The sequence below is a fragment of the Apium graveolens genome, chromosome 4 (assembly GCF_009905375.1).
Source record: "Apium graveolens cultivar Ventura chromosome 4, ASM990537v1, whole genome shotgun sequence".
Classification (NCBI taxonomy): domain Eukaryota; kingdom Viridiplantae; phylum Streptophyta; class Magnoliopsida; order Apiales; family Apiaceae; genus Apium; species Apium graveolens.
In genome coordinates this window covers 55,141,035-55,162,185 of record NC_133650.1, presented here as the reverse complement: position 1 = coordinate 55,162,185, position 21,151 = coordinate 55,141,035, and positions in this window count along the sequence as shown.

The window sequence follows — 21,151 nt, the reverse complement described above, 5'->3', positions numbered from 1 at the left end:
AATGGAAAAATTGGGATAAACAAAAGCAACAACTTTGCATTTGTTGCAGATGCTCCAAGGAAACAGTGTCAAAAATGTGGCTCAGTAAATCATCTAACTCACCTTTGTAAAAAGGTTGTTAGCAAGCCAGTAGAAGGAGCATGCAAGTACAATGAAGTAAATGCAAATGATCCTTACTCATTCTGTGACAAGTTTGATTGCATCCCTTGCAACTTGAAAGTGATGAAAAGTTGCCACAAGCTGAGAGTAGACCTCAAGGAAGTAAAAATTGGGTCTACTTCAAAAAGGAAAAATGCACAATAGTCAATGAACACTATTCTTTCTGAAATAACTTATTTTAGTCCTGCTCATTCTGTTAACAAGAAAAAAGTACCCACCACTGCTTAGGTTGCTAAACACACTTAATCCTCATTGTGTGCAGGTCAAAGAGAAGAAAGTCATATGGATCATAGACAGTGGATGCTCAAGACATATGACGGGTAATAGGGCCCTGCTATCACAGTTTGAGGAGAAGGCTGGTCCATTAGTGACTTTTGGAGACAACATCAAAGGTTTCATAATGGGATATGGCAAATTGATTTCTGGAAATTTTGTCATTAAAGATGTAGCACTGGTAGTTGGTCTTGAAGTGAATCTCCTTAGTGTTAGTCAATTTGCAGACAAAGGATTCAAGGTCTCATTTGACAAAGGAGAATGTATTTTTATCAGCAAAAAGACTGGTGAAGTTGCTCTGAAAGGAGCAAGGAAAGGAAGCTTATTTGTTGCATACTTGGACTCAGCAAATGAGGATGGAATTGTTGCTTCTACGTCAAGGCATCTATAGAGAAAAGCAAGTTATGACATAAGAAGCTATCTCACTTGAATTTCAAGGCAATCAATACTCTAGTCAAAAAGGAGTTAGTGAGAGACATGCCTAATCTAGAATTTGCTCAAGATGAAGTCTGTGATGCTTGCCAAAAGGGAAAAATGAAAAGATCAAGTCACAAGAGTAAAGATGTGAATTCTATAAGTGCACCTTTGCAACTTATTTGCATGGACTTATTTGGACCAGTTAATGTCCTGTCAATTTCAAGAAAGCGATATGCACTTGTGATGGTGGATGACTACTCAAGATACACATGGGTAGAATTTATGCACTCCAAAGATGAGACTCCGTGCATCATAATTGAGCACATAAAGAAGTTTGAGAAGCAGGCTGAAGATCAAAATTGTGTGAAAAGATTGAGTGATAATGGAACATAATTCAGGAATACAACCTTAACTGCATTCTGAAAAGACAAGGGCATTGTTCAAGAATTCTCACTTACTTGAACACCTCAGAAAATTGGGGTAGTTGAGAGAAAGAACAGAACAGTAGTAGAGGTTACTAGAACAATGCTGCAAGATTCAAAGTTGCCAACAAGTTTTTGGGAAGAAGTTGTGAACACTGCATGCTACACTCAAAATAGATATCTCATTAACAAGAATCTTGTCAAGTCATCATACTCAATCCTGTCTAAAAGAAAGCCAAGTGTGAAGCATCTTTATGTGTTTGGAAGCAAGTGCTATATTTTGAAGGACAACTCTGAATATGTGGGAAAATTTGACTCTAAAGTTTTTAAGGAAATATTTCTGGGATATTCATTGGAGAGAACTGCATACAAAATCTATATGATTGAACATAAGAATATTATGGAGAGCACGGATGTTACTTTTGATGATGATAAATGTCCAGGCTTGGAATGCCTTAGTAAAAATAAAGCTGAAGCCCTAAAGTTTGAAAATCTCAACATTGATAGTAAGTCTGATGATGAAACTAAAGTCAACACAAACCACAGAATTGATGAAGAGTCTACTGATCAAGTGAATCATGAGAATGGAAGCTAATCTCAAACACCTGAATTTGATAGCACAAACTCAGGGGGAGAAAGAGAAGAAAACTCTGGAAGTCATACCAATAATGAAGAATAAACAGAAAACACAAGTCAGCAAACTCACACAAGGAAATGGGATAGAAGTCACAATATAGATGTAATTATTGGTGATCCCAATGCCGGAGTGAGGACTAGAAGTGCAACTGCAAATGAATGCCTTCATGCATATTTTCTTTCACAAGTTAAGCCAAAGAAAACTGAAGAAGCTCTACTCGATCCTGATTGGATATTTGTTATGCAAGAAGAGCTAAATTAGTTTGAAAGGAAAAAAATTGGAAATTGGTTCTTACACCAAAGAACAAGAGTATAATTGGAACAAAGTGGGTGTTCAGGAAAAAAAGGATGAAAATGGAACTGTTACCAGAAACAAAACAAGGTTGGTTGCAAAAGCCTACTCACAGGAGGAAGGAATTGATTATGATGAGACCTTTGCTCCAGTTGCAAGACTTGAAGCAATAAGGATCTTTCTTCAATGTGTATCAAATGGATGTGAAGAGTGCATTCCGGAATGGTGAGTTGGAAGAAGAAGTTTATGTGCAATAGCCACCTGGATTTGAAGATCCAAAATTTCCAAATTTTGTATATAAGTTACTCAAGGCTCTTTATGGACTAAAACAAGCACCTAGAGCTTGGTATGACACACTGTCAGAATTTTTAATCAAATATGGATTCACTAGAGGAACAATAGACAAGACTCTCTTCTACAAGAAGTATGGTGCTGATATGATCCTAGTTCAGATTTATGTGGATGAAATCATCTTTGGTTCTACTAATGAAACACTCTGTCAAAGCTTTTCCAAGCTTATGCAGAGTGAATATGAAACGAGTATGATGGGGAATTGAGTTAGAGTCATGGACTTCAAGTCAGTCAAAGAAGTGATGGAATCTTCATCAGCCAAACTAAGTATGTCAAAGATCTAATGAAAAAGTTTGGCATGGTTGATTGTTCACCTGCATCTACACCTATGTCTACAGCTACAAATTTGGATGAAGACGGAAAGGGAAAAAGCGTAGATATTTCAAGTTATAGAGGAATGATTGGATCTTTGTTATACTTAACTATAAGTAGACCAGACATCATGTTTGCTACATGTCTGTGTGCAAGATTTCAAGCAAATCCAAAGGAATCACATTTGATGACTGTGAATAGGATTTTCAGATACTTGAAGGAGACTCCAAACTTGGGATTATGGTATCCTAAGGGAACTGGTTTTCAAGTTGTTAGATACACAGATGCAGATTTTGCTAGATGCATATTTATATAAATGTGAGAACCACATCCGATATCTAATACCCAAGATGTAGAAGTAGACAAATTAACTTCTATAACATAAATACATGAATCAGAAGCAATAACAACAGCCTTCTTCTTCTTCAGATCCTCCATAAAAGCATGACAGTTCCTCTTCCAATGACTTGGTTTCTTGCAATAGTAACAATCACCAACCATTGAAACACCACATTTAGGCTTCAAAGCCTTGGTCGGATCAGGTTTCGGATTGGCATTCGATTTAGATCCCATCTTCCTCTTGCCTTTCCATTTACCCTTTCCTTTGGCCTTTCCCTTATTCACCATCAACATGGGAGCAGGGGATGCCTTCTGAACGTTGGACTCAGTAGTTTTCAACATAGCCAACATTTCGGTGGGCTTTTTATCTATCTCATTTATATTATAATTCATCACAAATTGAGAATAGTTATTGTTTAAAGATTGCAAAATTAGGTCAATCTGGTGCTCCACAACAATCGGGGCACCCAACTTGGCAAGGTACTCAATATACCCAATCATCCTTAGAACATGCGGTCCAACCGGATCACGTTCTCCCTGCTTACATGCATGCAACGATTTGAAAGTATCAAACCTCTCCTGAAGAGCCTGTCCTTCAAACATACGTTTAAGATGCTCAATCATATCATAAGAATCCATATTCTCATGTTGTTTCTGAAGTTCAGCACTCATGGTCGCTAACATGAGACATTGAACATCCGTGTCATCATCGATATGTTTCTGATAAACATTATGTTGAGCACAGGAGGCTCCTTCAGGGAGAGGTACGGATCAAGTGGAAACACCTGTTCTGACTGAACAACCTTTTGTGGAACAGCCCATTCATAGATCAGGGAGAGTTTCTCGCCAACCTGAGAGGTATTATGGCCTTGTCATTGAGAATGACAATGAGTTGTCGATCATTGATGATGACGACCCTGTGACCTATAATGAGGCTATGAGTAGTGTTGACTCAGAGAAATGGCATAGTGCCATGAAATCCGGAAAGAAATCTATGTATACTGGATACAAAAGAATGATTAGAGCAGATGGCCAGGTGGAGACCTTTAAGGCCAGGCTTGTGCCAAAAGAATTCAAACAAAGGTAATGAATTGACTTTGATGAAACCTTTTACCTGTAGCCCTGTTAAAATGAGTTCGGATTTTGCTTGCGAATGCTGCTTACTACGACTATGAGATCTGGCAATTAGCCATATGGTTTTCTTTCCAAGGGAAATGAAAACCTAGTGTGTAAGCTGCTGCGAACCATATGTGGTTTAAAGCAAGCTTCTCGAAAGATGGAACATTCGTTTTGATGAGACAATCAAAGAGTTTGATTTTATCAAAAACGAAGATGAACCATGCGTCTACAAAAGGGTTAGTGGGAGCGCGGTAACATTTCTTGTATTGTATTGAATTAGAGTTGACACACATAACAACATAGCAGACCCACTCACAAAGCTACTTTATGAAAGTCACTTTGATCGTCATGAAGACAAGATGGGTATTAGATACCAGAGTGATTGGCTTTAGTACAAGTGGGAGATTGAATGGAATATGTCCTAAGTCCAATCATGTATTAGGATTTAGGAATAACTTTTATGTAATCTGTTTTGATTTCATTGATATTAATAAAAGACTTGTTTTGTTTTTATTACGGGCTCTATCTATTTAAGTGTTTAAATAAGATATACCATAATTTAGAGTAAAGCTTTTTATGGATTATGATGAGATCATAATAGTGAGACCTAAAAAGATGATAACTCTAAACTTAAATAGTTCCTGGTCTTAGGATTACTAACTGGTAATTAATAATCCGCAAAGATCGGTACATACTATGCTTGCTTCATTATGAAGGATGTCTGTTCTCATAGACATTTGTGTGGTGACACTATAGCTAGTATGTAGGTGCTTATTATAGAATAAGTTCACTGAACATGACTCGGACAGCTGAAGAACTGATGGAGTTCACTCACGTGTCAGCAGTTGTTCACATAGTGATAGTTGTACAAGTATCCTTAGACTTGAGGTCATCATAGTCATCTTGTGTACACTGAACTATGCTTTGGTTTAGTTCTTAGTCTCCAGGGACAATTATTAGGGCTCTTCTGGGTATAGGAATTTGTACACGAAGATAGTGTATGATCAATAAAGGATCTACCCCTTCCAGTGAAGGAAGCGAATGTTCAAGGCTGATCCACTTATGCTAGTTCAGGAATCTCTGGCCAGAGTGAATGAAATTATAAAGGAGTTTCTAATTTGCATAGAACTACGCATAGTAAATGGTAAGCAAAGTGATTGAATTAGATAGGCTTGACACGAGATCCATGGCTTGTATTTAATCGGGACATTGTAGGGTAGAAGGAATTTATTGTACGGTAACTATTCACTGACAGGTTCTTGGTATTCTAAGCAGTGAATTCATATTATCCGGATAGTCGCGATATGTTGAGAAGCATCACTCACGATGTAGAAGCGAGGGATACCTATGACATAGAGCTTGCGCTCTTGTTTGAGGCGCTCTTGTTGGAGAATAATCCTCAAGTTCCTCTGCCAGTCAAGGAAGTTTGTTCCTGTCAGCTTGTCCTTCTCAAGGAGTGATCGCACAGAGAAGTTGTTTGAATTGATTTTCATTTGATATCTACAATGTTTAAAGTGCATATGATAAATTAGTTTATAGATGATTATCAAATTATTTCTAAGTGATTATTCATATATATTCAAAATATATATCTCCCACTATATTATCAAATTAATAGCCCTAACTATTAATTCGGAAAGAGTAACTTCTATATACTTTCTAGTGAGCCAAGATCCAAATTTTCACAACGTTTTAGTTCAGCTTTGACTTTACTCCTAAAACATGATTCAATAAGGTAGACAACATTTATCAATTATATCAACTATATAACTCTTGGATAGTTTAGTGGAACAATATTTATTTTTATTTATCCAATAAATCTCACCAAACTCTATGCCTCTAAGTTCATAATCCTATTGTGGTAACTTAGTTAAGTTAAAACCCAAAGGTCTAAAAAGTATCATATACTTCAATACGCCATCCCAAGATAGATGGGAGTACTTCGCTCTGGCGAACCCACTCCTTATCAATCTAGGGGTTAACGCGTTGGACATATTGGAAGGCATCTAAATAACTTAATATAAACATTAGGGTTTTGTTAGTATTATAATGATCATGATCCCATCATAAAGAGATTCCTAATTTTTCCTTGAGTAAAATACTTCAAATCAATACTCGTCAATGGTTTGATTTCAAGGTAGTGGAGGAGTCACATCGGTCTTGTATGCCTCGTCTTCTTCTTTGTTTAGACTTCTTGTATGCCTCATCTTCTTCTTCATTTAGACTCCTTGCATGTCTTGTCTTCTTCTTTAAATCACCTCCATTGGATAGCCTTCTTGAGTCTTCATTTACATTACATGATTGAAATTAAAACTAATCTAATGAACTTACAAGAATAACCCGAGTTACATTCGAGATTTATGATTACAAAGATTGAAGACATTCAAGTTGTATTTAAAACCAAAACAAAAACCATTACACTAAGGTCGAAAGGCCATAACTATCCACCACGCTTATACAACACATAAAAGAATATTAAAACACATAATCTGATCTTAACATATCATATTATCCATGATCTAATCATAAAAAGAAATATGACAAAAATCAGAAAAATTAGAATCAAATCAGAAAAACAAGAATCACTGTTTACGGGCAGTAAACGACATCAAACGCTTTACAGACAAGTCGATGATAGCTAAAGCTATCAGTTTTGTTCAGACGCTCATTTACCTATCGAATAGAGTATTCGTTTGCATAAATCGGACAGCAGACCCAGATTTCAACAAATCTGCAGCAGCCAATTCAGAATCCGTATCTAATATGATTCTCATAATTAGAACAAACATAAATCATGTATATATCAGTATATATACAGATGACATAATCATCTTATGATTATACAACTCACATGAATATCATATATTCAAAACCATACATATACAAGAATATTATATCAACATCAAATCATGACAAATCACGTACATGCTCATATATCGAAAACGGTTAAACACATAAATGAATTAAAAACTTTTCGCAAGTAGCTCTGATGCCATTGAAGGGTTTTTAGCACATAAACGCAACGAAAAATGTAAATTTAAATCTTATGAATCGAAACCATCCGCAGGATCCATGCGAAATATAATATTTAATTCGTAGTTCAGTATATTTACCTTAAGAAGCTTTACGTTAATGGTGAAAGAGATATGTCCTAAGTCCAATCATGTATGAGGATTTAGGAATAACTTTTATGTAATCTGTTTTGATTTCATTGATATTAATAAAAGACTTGTTTTGTTTTTATTGCGGGCTATATCTATTTAAATGTTTAAATAAGATATACCACAGTTTAGAGTAAAGCTTTTTATGGATTGTGATGAGATCATAATAATGAGACCTAAAAGATGATAACTCTAAACTTTAATAGTTCCTGGTCGTAGGATTACTAACTGGTAGTTAATAATCCGTAAAGATCGGTACATACTATGCTTGCTTCATTATGAAGGATGTATGTTCTCATAGACATTTGTATTGTGACACTATAGCTAGTATGTAGGTGCTTATTATAGAATAAGTTCACTGAACATGACTCACACAGCTGAACAACTGATGGAGTTCACTCACGTGTCAGCAGTTGTTCACATAGTGATAGTTGTACAAGTATCCTTTGACTTGAGATCATCATAGTCATCTTGTGTACACTGAACTATGCTTTGGTTTAGTTCTTAGTCTCAAGGGACAATTATAAAGGCTCTACTGGGTATAGGAATTCATACACGAAGATAGTGTATGATCAATAAAGGATCTACCCCTTCTAGTGAAGGAAGAGAATGTTCAATGCTGATCCACTTATGCTAGTTCAGGAATCGCTGGCCAGAGTGAATGAAATTTAAATAGAACTAAGCATAGTGAATGGGAAAGCAAGTGATTAAATAAGATAGGCTTGACACAAGTTCCATGCCATGTATTTAATCGTGACATTGCAAGGTAGAAGGAATTGATTGTACGGTAACTACTCACTGAATAGGTTCTTGGTATTCTAAGCAGTGAATTCGTATTATCCGGATAGTCGCGATATGCTGAGAAGTATCCCTCACGATGTAGAATAAATATGATTAATTAATTAATCATATTTAATGAATTAGAGAATTTATATAAATAATGATAAAATAGTTTTATTATTATTTATTTCTACTACCGGCTTAATATTGAACCTACAGGGTCACACCATAAAAGAGAATGATTTAATGTGGAGGAATTAATTAATAATGGCTGATAATTATTTATTTATGAAATAAATAATTAATTGGAAAATTTAATAATTGATTAAATGAGATTTAATTGATTATAAATTAATTAAGAAAAGGTTCTTAATATTATTAATTAAGAATTTAATTTTTGGAAATTAAATCAAGTGAGAGAATTATTTCTAAAGAGTTTAGAAAAATGATTAATAATTAAAAGGTGTTTTAATTATTAGTGAGAATAATAAAGGGTTAATAATAATAATAATATTTTATGGGAATAATAATATTTTATGGGAAAATTTTTAGCTGAAAATTTTGCCTATAAATATACTATTATAGACCCTATTTTTTCCTCAACCAAAAAGATTTACAAAACCCTAATTCTCTCCATCTCCTCCTCCTTCATTACATAATTTTCTTGGTGGATACCGGTGGAGTGCTTCACACTTGAGGAGCAGTTGCTAAGGATCTCCGTTCATCGTTCTTGGATCGCTATTAAAGATCTCCATCTTTCCATTAACGTAAAGCTTCTTAAGGTAAACACACTGAACTACGAATTAAATATTATTTTTTTCGCATGGATCCTGCGGAGGGTTTCGGTTTTTTTTAAAATTATATTTACGTTTTCGCTGCGTTTATGTGCAAAAAACCCTTCAATGGTATCAGAGCTACTTGCGAAAAGTTTTTAATTCGTTTATGTGTTTAACTGTTTTCGATATATGAGCATATACGTGATTCGCCATGATTTGATGTTGATATAATATGCTTATATATGTATGGTTTTGAATATATATTATTCATGTGAGTTGTATAATCATAAGATGATTATGTAATCTGTACATATATTGGTATATACATGATTTATATTTTTTTCTAATTATGAGAATCATATTAGATACGGATTCTGAATCTGCTGCTGCAGATGTGCTGAAATCTGGGTCTGGTGTCCGATTTACGCAAACGAATACCCTATTCCATAGGTAAACGAGCATCTGAACAAAACTGATAGCTAAATCTATAAACGACTCGTCTTTAAGGCGTTTGACGTCGTTTACTGCCCGTAAACAGTGATTCTTGTTTTTCTGATTTGATTCTGATTTTTCTGATTTTTGTCATATTTTCTTTTTATGATTAGATCATGGATAATATGATATGTTAAGATCAAATTATATGTTTTAACATGATTTTATGTGTTGTATGAGCATGATGGATGGTTATGGCCTTTCGACCTTAGTGTAATGGTTTTGGTTTTGGTTTGAAATACGACTTGTATGTCGATAATCTTTGTAATCATAAATCTCGAATGTAACTCGAGTTATTTTTGTAAGTTCATTAGATTAGTTTTACTTTCAATCATGTAATGTAATTGAAGATTCAAGAAGGCTATCCAATGGAGGTGATACAAAGAAGAAGACGAGGCATACAAGAAGACTTATGTAATAAGTAGTTGTATTTATTTCCATCACCATATTAGATTGACCTTGATCTTTATCATGAGCTTGATAAAGATCACATAGGATGGGGCCATAACCAAACACATTTACTTTATTGCACTTTACATTTACTTGTTTATTTAATTTTATATATGAGATATATGCCTATGTTTACCATGCGATGATAGATTTAGGTGAACTTAAATCAATATAAGGCGTGCTCTAGAAAATCTAGAATAGGAATCGTTTCTTGCCTTAACAATAAATATTATGAATACGATCATGAGATTCTTGTGTTTATGAAACACGTAATTGAATATGAATTTTCAATATTGAGAGAAAGGATGATTCTATCAACAACAGATTTCTATCTGTAAGAATGGGTTATTAAGTGATGCCTCTTGACAATGCTCCACCCGATCTGGGAATCATCTGATTATCGATTATTGATTTGAAATATTTAATTTAAAAGGAAGAATCTCTTTATAATACTATTATGATTGTAACGTAATATAATCCCTCTAAAATTAAATAATATCAAGTAGTTTTTGGCCAATGACACAACGGGCTTGTGTCAGTCATAGCCTTCCAACATGGTAGAAAGTGGTTCTTATTTTTAAATCATTGTCGTTTCGTGCTACAGCCGAGGGCTTTGATTTTGAAATAAGAAATACTTGTCGATTACATAGAGATGTGTAAATTGAATTAGAATCTAAAGGTCGGTACGTGCTACAGCCGTGGGCCGTTGGAGACTGATTCAATTGTAGGAAATGTTGGGTTAGACTTGACTTAGAATATTGAGTTTGTCGTGCCACATCTGTGACTCAATCATTCAAGAGGCTAAACTTATATTAGGGACTAGCATAAGATGTAATTGACAAGAGTTGTCTGCCTATTGAACATCACATGACGTTTCGTGCCACAGCCGAGGTTGTGTGATGGAATGTAGGATCCCTATTCCCACTAGCATTATGAATGCTTAATTTTCACTTAGGGGGTTGAAAAAAATTAGATAAACTAGTGGGAGACACTTATGAATAAAGACCCGATTCATATAGTGTTTTGAAATGAAATTGAATATTTGCTAAGTGTTGTTATGTGTTTATCATTTATAGATTTAGTATATTCGTCATGTTTTCTACACTATCACTCCGGAGCATACTAGATGCTCACAAGTTGACTGGTCCTAATTTAGCTATTTGTTTTCAATGTAACAAGTTGGGGCACTGGAAGAGGAACTGTAAGGTTTACCTTGCAGAATTAAAGAAGAAGAAGGGTAGTAAGACTATCGCTTCTGATTCAGGCATGTTCATGATCGAAGTTAATATGTCACTAGGCCAAATTTCTACTTGGGTATTAGATACCGCCTGTGGTTCTCATATTTGCAATTCGTTGCAAGGACTAAAGGGAAGTAGGACTCTTGAAAAAGATGAGGTGATTCTACGTATGGGCAATGGAGCAAGGGTTGCGGCCATATCTGTAGGATCATTTAGTTTACATATACCTACGGGCAAGACTATTATTCTGAATAATTGTTATTACGTTCCCTCTATTGTGAGGAATATTGTTTCTATCCCTATTTTGGATTTGGATGGTTTTTCATTTATTATTAAGAATAATGAATGTTCTATCCTTAGAGATAATGTTCTTTATGGACGTGGTATTATAAATAATGGTCTGTATGTATGTGACGTAGAGCATGATTTACTTCAGATTGAACAAACTAATAAAAGAAAATAAGATGATGAAAATCGGACCTATTTATGGCACTGTAGGCTAGGTCATATTAGTGAAAATAGACTGCGGACAATTCATAAGGAAGGGTTACTTGACCCCTTTGATTTTGAATCATATCCTACATGCGAGTCTTGTTTATTAGGAAAAATGACCAAATCTCCATTTAGTGGACATGGAGAGAGGGCTGCAGATTTGCTAGGATTGGTACACACAGATGTACGTGGACCATTGTCTAGACAAGCCATGGGTGGATTTTCATACTTCATTGATTTCATAGATGATAGATCTAGATTCGGATATGTGTATTTGATGAAACACAAGTCTGAAGCCTTTGAAAAGTTTAAAGAATATAAACATGAAGTGGAGAAACAAACCAAACACGGTATTATAACTCTTCGATCAGATCGAGGTGGTGAATACTTGAATGGAGAGTTTCTATATTTTCTTAAAGAAAATGGTATAGTCTCCCAGTGGACTCCTCCATATACTCCACAGTTAAATGGGGTATCTGAAAGGAGAAATCAAACTTTGTTAGACATGGTTCGGTCCATGATGAGCTATGTGAATCTTCCAGTATTCCTATGGGGTTATGCATTGGAAACCTCATCATATTTACTGAATAAGGTGCCTTCCAAATCTGTTCCTCAAACACCATATGAGATATGGAAAGAAAGGAAACTGAGTCTTAAACACATTAAGATTTGGGGATGTCCAGCTTATGTCAAGAAAGTTGACCCAGATAAGCTGGAATCTCGATCCGTAAAATGTAATTTTGTGGGATATCCTAAAGAGACTTTGGGGTATTACTTTTACACCGATCATCGGGTGTTTGTCTCCAGACATGCTACCTTCTTGGAAAAGGAGTTTATCCTTGAAGGAAACAGTGGGAACAAAATTGAACTTGATGAAGTTCAAGAAGCACAAACTACTACGGATCAAGTGGAAACACCTGTTCAGACTGAACAACCTTTTGTGGAACAGCCCATTCGTAGGACAGGGAGAGTGTATCGCCAACCTGAGAGGTATTATGGCCTTGTCATTGAGAATGGCAATGAGTTGTCAATCATTGATGATGACGACCATGTGACCTATAATGAGGCTATGAGTAGTGTTGACTCAGAGAAATGGCATAGTGCCATGAAATCTGAAATGGAATCTATGTATACCAACCAAGTATGGACTCTGGTTGAGGCGCCTGAGGGTGTTAAGCCTATTGGGTACAAGTAGGTATACAAAAGAAAGATTGGAGCAGATGGCCAGGTGGAGACCTATTAGGTCAGGCTCGTGGCAAAAGGATTCAAACAAAGGCCAGGGATTGACTTTGATGAAACTTTTTCGCCTGTAGCCCTGTTAAAATCAATTCGGATTTTGCTTGGGATTGCTGCTTACTACGATTATGAGATCTGGAAAATGGACGTGAAAACGGCCTTCCTCAATGGGGAACTTGAGGAGGAAGTGTTTATGACACAGCCAGAGGGTTTTCTTTCCAAGGGAAATGAACACCTAGTGTGTAAGCTGCTGCGAACCATATATGGTTTAAGGCAAGCTTCTCGTACATGGAACATCCGTTTTGATGAGACAATCAAAGAGTTTGGTTTTATCAAAAACATAGATGAACCATGTGTCTAATACCCAAGATGTAGAAGTAGAAAAATTGACTTCTATAACATAAATACATGAATCAGAAGCAGTAACAACAGCCTTCTTCTTTAGATCCTCCAAATAAGCATGACAGTTCCTCTTCCAATGACCTAGTTTCTTGCAATAGTGACAATCACCAACCTTTGGAACACCACATTTAGGCTTCAAAGCCTTGGTCGGATCTGGTTTCGGATTGGCATTTGATTTAGATCACATCTTCCTCTTGCCTTTCCATTTACGCTTTCCTTTGGCCTTCCCCTTATTCACCATCAACATGGGAGCAGGGGATGCCTTCTGAATGTTGGACTCAGCAGTTTTCAACATAGTCAACAGTTCAGTGGGGTTCTTATCTATCTCATTCATATTGCAATTCATCACAAATTGAGAATAGCTGTTGTTTAAAGATTACAAAATTAGGTCAATCTGGTGCTCCACAGCAATCGGGGCACCCAACTTGGCAAGGTACTCAATATACCCAATCATCCTTAGAACATGCGGTCCAACCGGATCACGTTCTCCCTGCTTACATGCATGTACCGATTTGAAAGTATCAAACCTCTCCTGACGAGCCTGTCCTTCAAACATACATTTAAGGTGCTCAATTATATCATAAGAATCCATATTCTCATGTTGTTTCTGAAGTTCAGCACTCATGGTCGCTAATATGAGACATTGAACATCCTTGTCATCATCGATATGTTTCTAATAAACATTATTTTGAGCACGGGATGCTCCTTCAGAGAAAGGTGCAGGGCGAGGGATATCTATGACATAGAGCTTGCGCTCTTGTTTGAGGACAATCCTCAAGTTCCTCTGCCAGTCAAGGAAGTTTGTTACTGTCAGCTTATCCTTCTCAAGGATTGATCGCACAGAGAAGTTGTTTGAATTGATTGTCGTTTGATATCTACAATGTTTAAAGTGCATAAGATAAATTAGTTTACAGATGATGATTAAATTATTTCTAAGTGATTATTCATATATATTCAAAATATATATCTCCCGCTATTTTATCAAATTAATAGCCCTAACTATTAATTCGGAAAGAGTATCTTCTATATACTTTCTAGTGAGCCAAGATCTAAATTTTCATAATGTTTTAGTTCAGCTTTGGCTTTACTCCTAAAACATGATTCAATAAGGTAGACAACATTTGTCAATTATATCAACTATATAACTCTTGGATAGTTTAGTGGAACAACATAATCTCACCAAACTATATGCCTCTAAGTTCATAATCCTATTGTGGTAACTTAGTTAAGTTAAAACCCAAAGGTCTAAAAACTATCATATACTTGAACACGCCGTCCCACAATAGATGGGAGTACTTCGCTCTGGCGAACCCATTCCTTATCGATCTAGGGGTTAACGCATTGGACATATTGGAAGGCATCTAAATAACTTAATATAAATATTAGGGTTTTGTTAGTATTATAACGATCATGATCCCATCATAAAGAGATTCCCAATTTTTCCTTGAATAAAATACTTCAAATCAATACTCGTTAATTGTTTGATTTCCAGGTAGTGAAGGAGTCACATCGGTCTCGTATGCCTCGTCTTCTTCTTTCTTTAGACTTCTTGTATGCCTCGTATTCTTCTTTGTTTAGACTCCTTGTATGTCTCATCTTCTTATTTGAATCACATTCATTGGATAGCCTTCTTGAGTCTTCATTTACATTACATGATTGAAATTAAAACTAATCTAATGAACTCACAAGAATAACTCGAGTTACGTTCGAGATTTATGATTACAAAGATTGACGACATGCAAGTCGTATTTAAAACCAAAACCAAAACCATTACACTAAGGTCGAAAGGCCATAACCATCCACCATGCTCATACAACACATAAAAGCATATTAAAACACATAATCTGATCTTAACATATTATATTATCCATGATCTAATCATAAAAAGAAATATGACAAAAATCTGGAAAAATCAGAATCAAATCAGAAAAACAAGAATCACTATTTACGGGAAGTAAACGACGTAAAACGCCTTACAGACGAGTCGATGATAGCTTTAGCTATCAGTTTTGTTCAGACGCTCATTTACCTATCGAATAGAGTATTCAGTTGCATAAATCGGATAGCAGACCCAGATTTCAGCAAATCTGTAGCAACCATATTAGGCACAAAACACGCGCTAATAATTCACGCAAGTATACGCGTTCGCAAGTAATATAGAATGATTTCTAGTTCATTCCCACAGAGACTCAGACTAATTATATTTAATTAACACACACTCACCAATGTATGATTACTTCTCAATGTCAAGACAATAACACTTAAGGTTGATTAACTAATTACTAACTACAATTAACTACGAGAATAAAACACTTAAATTATTACTTGAATTAACAATATTAAACACATATGAGATCATAACTTTATTACTACTTCATTCAATAGTCATTGTTATTACCCTTAGCATGTAACGGTGATGATATTAATCGAACAACACGAAACTGATAAAAGCCAACTTTCATTGTACTAGTACCATTCTACCAAACATCCACAATTAAGATAGAAGTTGCATAGGCATCAATTATGTTGAGACCCTATATGTCTACAGAATTGGACAACATAACGATTTAAGCGCAAGTTATTCATTATGATTACACAGGGCAAGTAAAACGGTTAGAGTTACCCACTAATCATGCATACAATACATGAACATATGCTAGCATGGCAAGTTCTAAATCTCAAGATTCACTGTCGCTTCACAAGAGATTAACATGCTATCTTATATGTTCGCGATGCACATAAGACGAATAAGCACAACCTATACTAGATATCATACAATCATCATACACCAAGATATTAAACAATTAACTAACAAAATCTATAGTAAATCCGCTACGACCCCATGATCACGATTAGCCCATGATAGAACTCATCATCACCATGGGTTCATATGAAAACATGATAATAACACGACAATATAAACTAACTAACTATTTATTACAACCAGAGTATGTCACAAGAGTATTAAGGTTCATAGTAAAGAAAACTAGCATCCACTTTTACAACGAATAAAAGAATCACAAATTAACGTATGCTTCCTCTTCTTCGTTGCAGTATGCTAAAACGGTCTTCTTTCCTTCTCTCCTTGCTCCTTGCTTGATGGATACTTCGTGTTGTGAAACATCTCTGAAGATTACTAATATTGAAGTCCACAAGAATCAGCCGTCTCAGAAGTCCAGTAGAACACGACTTAGTAAAAATCAGAATTAAAATTCCCGACTCCGGGCGGCCGCCCCAGCTTCCCAGGCGGGCGCCCCAGATCCCAGGCGGCCACCCCAGATCCTAGGTGGGCGCCTGGTAGGCTTCTGGAAAAAATGTTTTTCTGCTCCTGATTTTGCTGAATTCTTCGCACATTCCCCCGAGACTGATCCCATGTACTTCCCTAGGCTTATTTTGATGAAATCTCCCCGAATACGCAAGTTACACCCTGAAATGCAAAAACACTCGAAAGCGCATCAAATACACAAAATACTTGATTCCAAAACATCAATTTAAGCCATTATAAGACGTTCTAAGTGGTATAAAATGCCACTTATCACACCCCCAAACTTAAATCGATGCTTGTCCTCAAGCGTCATAGACTCAAAAACAAAATAAAAACATGCATGAATGCAGACTACATGAAATACAGCGATCCCCCTTGTGATGACTGAACTAACCAACACATGACATCTCAACAAATGCAATTAGATGACTAAAGGTCAATCAAATCACGCAAGTTAACATACAACTAGAAACGTGGTGTGTGCGGATGCTTAACAGATATGCTTTGAAACTAGATCAATTATCATAACTCAATTATCCTCAAGGCAATCACATGATTATACGAAGAATAAATTCTAGACACAAAATGACTTATAACAATTCAAGATCACCGGAGCTTATTACGGAATCATGCACTTATTCAACACAATAAACAAATGCTCATTTGATCGTGCAATGAGTGAGGTCCACAAAAGACTTATGCAATGGCATCCATTTAGCGAGCGTTAGGTTAGCGAATCCCGGACTATAAAAGCCTTAGGTCACTAGGCACAAAGTCCCCTAAGAACTTAATAACTCGAATACCAAAGAGCTCACTCGTGATCAATTATGCATTAAACCTTAATTTTTTTCTCTTTTTTTTCTTTTTTTTCTCTTTTCTTTTTTTTCTGAATTTTTTTCGAATTTCTGAGCAAGTGCGTTTCGCTCCATCTTGCTCAACCCTAGACTACTCGCATAAAATACGAGCCGTCTACTAGCCATTTGACGCCTAGCCACAACTAGCAATGAATTCCAATTTTCACTCCAATTTTTATCTTTTCATGTATTTTATCATTAAGAGCCTATCATAAATTCTAAACATAATCAATACATTAACCTCAAAAACCATCAAACCATGACAACAATCTAGCCCTTAAGCATACTCTAAGACTTAGTGAATTTACAAGTATTTCTAGCACGCATGTCAACCTAACAAGATTCAACATCACTCTACCGCTATCACTACACTCGCATCAATATCACATATTAATTGGTAAAGCAACACAAAAAAGGTCATGGTATATGCATGAGCTAAATGACATGATAAATAAAGCTATAAAAAAATAATAAAAAAACTATAAGGCAAAAATATGCAACTATATGAACTAAACTATCATGAATATGCAACTACATGACACACACACAAATATGCTCCTTAACTACCACCCCTAAACTTAAAATCTTCACTGTCCCAAGTGAAGGTAGTAGAAAGGAACACAGGGTATACCTACTCAGAAAAATCATAATCATCACCCTCAGAGGGTGGAGTGTCAGGAGGCGGATAAGCAGAGTCCTCACCAAAAAGGGGCCACTAGATGTCAGCTCCAAGGCCTCTGAAAGCAGTCCCAAGTACTAGGGTGAGCTCCTGAGCAAACTCACTCTACAACTTGTACATCGCATCCATCCTCCTCGATAGCCTCCTATACTGGGCATCAGCCATCCCTGAACCAGCACCTCCCTGGGCTCTAGAAGAACCTGCCTTGTCATGAGCCTGACTGGGCCTAGCCATCGTAGCACCAGCTACTGGACGTCCTCCCGGAAGAAGATATCCCAAACCATGCTCCTCGGCCTCTCCACCCGTCCATTCCTGCATTACATTCAGCGTCGATGAATCAATAGGAGCGGCCGACATCTGCAGCTGCTCATAAGAAGGCCGGTGGACTCCAACTTCCTTGCACAGCTTCGTGACAGTAGAGGCATAAGGGATGTTGCTTTGCGTCCTCCCCCTCAAAAACTTCAAAATCCCTTGGTAGACGAACTCACCAAGGTCCACATAATACTCCTCATTCAAGATTCCCCATAACAACCTGGCTCTCTCAACTGTAACTATAATACCCCATATTTTATTTGGTACATTGTTGTTGCAATAACTTAGTAAATATTTATTAATTGATTTTAGAATTCAAAATTATGGATAATGTTTTATGTAGATAATAGGCTGTTAAAAATTTGAATTTTGTAAGCTATCTTTTAGTTGTTTAAAATTTGAATATGAGTCAAACCGGGTGATAGTTTAATAGTTTGTTGAGCTACTTATTATATAAACAGAGTCACCCTGTTAGTGCTTTCACACAAAAAAAACTCATCTTAGAGGGACAGCTAACAAAATGAAAAAATAGTTGTATTATATAACTTATGAGTGAGATAGAAGAGTTGGTGCATAAGAAAGGAAGCTTTGGATCTACATGTGCAAGAAGGTCAGAGAAGAGCTAACTGGAGTGTCACTGTTAAAATATTGGGTTATTAAAGATTAAGAGAAGGAGAAATAGATTTTTGGGTTATTAAAGATCAAGAGGAGGAGAAAGATAGCTAGGTCGGCCAAAACTTTCAAGAAGTGTACATCTTGAGGAGGTTTATTTAAAATTTAATTATGTAATTTAAGATGATTACTATTTATATTGTATACTAATATTAGTCATTTTATTTTCAGGTTTATAACTATTTGTACATTTTTTTACATATTATATCAGGCTCTAAATTCAGGTAAGTTTTATCAAATTATTATATTATTTGTTTATGTGTTTATATATTATGTTAGGTTATTGTTTAATGCATGTTTAATTGATTTAATTGATTAATTGTTATTTGTACTGGCTACAAGATGTTTAATTAGTAGTATTCTAATTAGTCATGTTCCCTGTTGTTTTTGTTTTTAATTTTTATGTCATTAAGTTGGTTTAAGAAATTATATCATTCTCAGGTTTTTTACATTTTATTAAGTGGATGATATGGTACATTTTAATATTGTTAGTGTCTGGCTAGTTTTGTTAATTATTATTTACTAGTTATGTGTGTGAGTAGTTCACAATATTATCATGTTATATTATGCTAGTTTGTTAATATGTAAAAATATTTGTAAAATAAAATCTATTTTCACAAGATTTAGTTTATTGAGATTTATTAAAAATTGACAAAATATGTATTTGTGGGACTAATGATATGTATGGTATTTTATTTTACAGGAGATATGTAGTCAAAGTATTTTGTTAATTAAGTTAAGTAATTAACAATTGGTTGTTTGTTTATCTAAAATTATAAATTGTTTACATTTGTTAATCATATTACATTATTATATTTTCCCCATGCATAATATATTTGAAACTTTAGTCTCATTATTTTTTTTATAACCAATATGTTATTAATTATAGTATCTAATGACTGGTCATGATAATTTAAATTTTGTAAGTATTGTGTAGTATTAATGTGCCAGAGGTGGATTTGATAAATCAATTTTGTAAGTATTGTGTAGTATTAATGTGGGTGGATTTGATAAATCTTGTCACTATGTGTTGCTAAACAGAGAGCATAAATGCTATATTTATTTTTATCATTTTCTTAAATTGTTGTTACGATTTAATGTGTTAAATGAATGTATAATTTAAGTTTGTCTACTTTTATGTAGTTATATACTTAAAGATTTCTACATTATTTTTATAAATTAATAAAATATCATTTATATTTTTATAAAGCTTGTAAATTATTCAGATTATTTGTTAGTTATATATTTATACTACCCTAGCTTGAGATGGTGATCATCTATATTAGTTGTGGTAACGGTATAAAATATTATAATTTTGTTAGCTTTACTTTTTAGTGGGTTTTAGAGTTTGGCGTTTATAAATTATATTTCTGTTGATATTATAGATTGATTTGGAGGAGTATCCTCCATTCTCTCTGTATTTAAAATATATTTTTTCTTTCTCTCTACTTATTGTCCTATCATATTTATCTTATCATATTTTTATTTTGTTAAGTTGTACATCTTGTATATGTACACTTGTTAATTTTTGCTTAGCCATCTTTGGTCCCTGTTGTTGCTTAACCACTTTTGATCCATGTTGCCTATCAGTATACTTGATTTGTCACATGCAACTTTTATTTTCAATACTATTGGCAACTTTGTAACCATTTGTTATGGGCTCTTAAACTTATCTGTGTGGGTAAATCACAGACGAGACACATGGAGTTTTTGTAGTCTTTGGTGCTCTCGGCACTAACTCGTATCAGTGCTGTGAGTATACGAGGATGTCTCTGGGGTATGAGGCATGATTAAGATCATGATCATTTGGTTTGTTTGGGGAAATGTTTTATACATTTCATCTTATCCTTCTTGTGGATAACCGGAGAAGGAACTGTTTGCACTGTGCTTTGCTTGGTGTTTACTAGCAAGCAGAGGTTTTATAAGATGCTCTTATTACTACCCACCTTACTTGTTCTCAGCCATTTCTTTGATTTTGTTTGGATTAGTTGGTTCCTTGCTTCTAAATAATTAATGTCATAT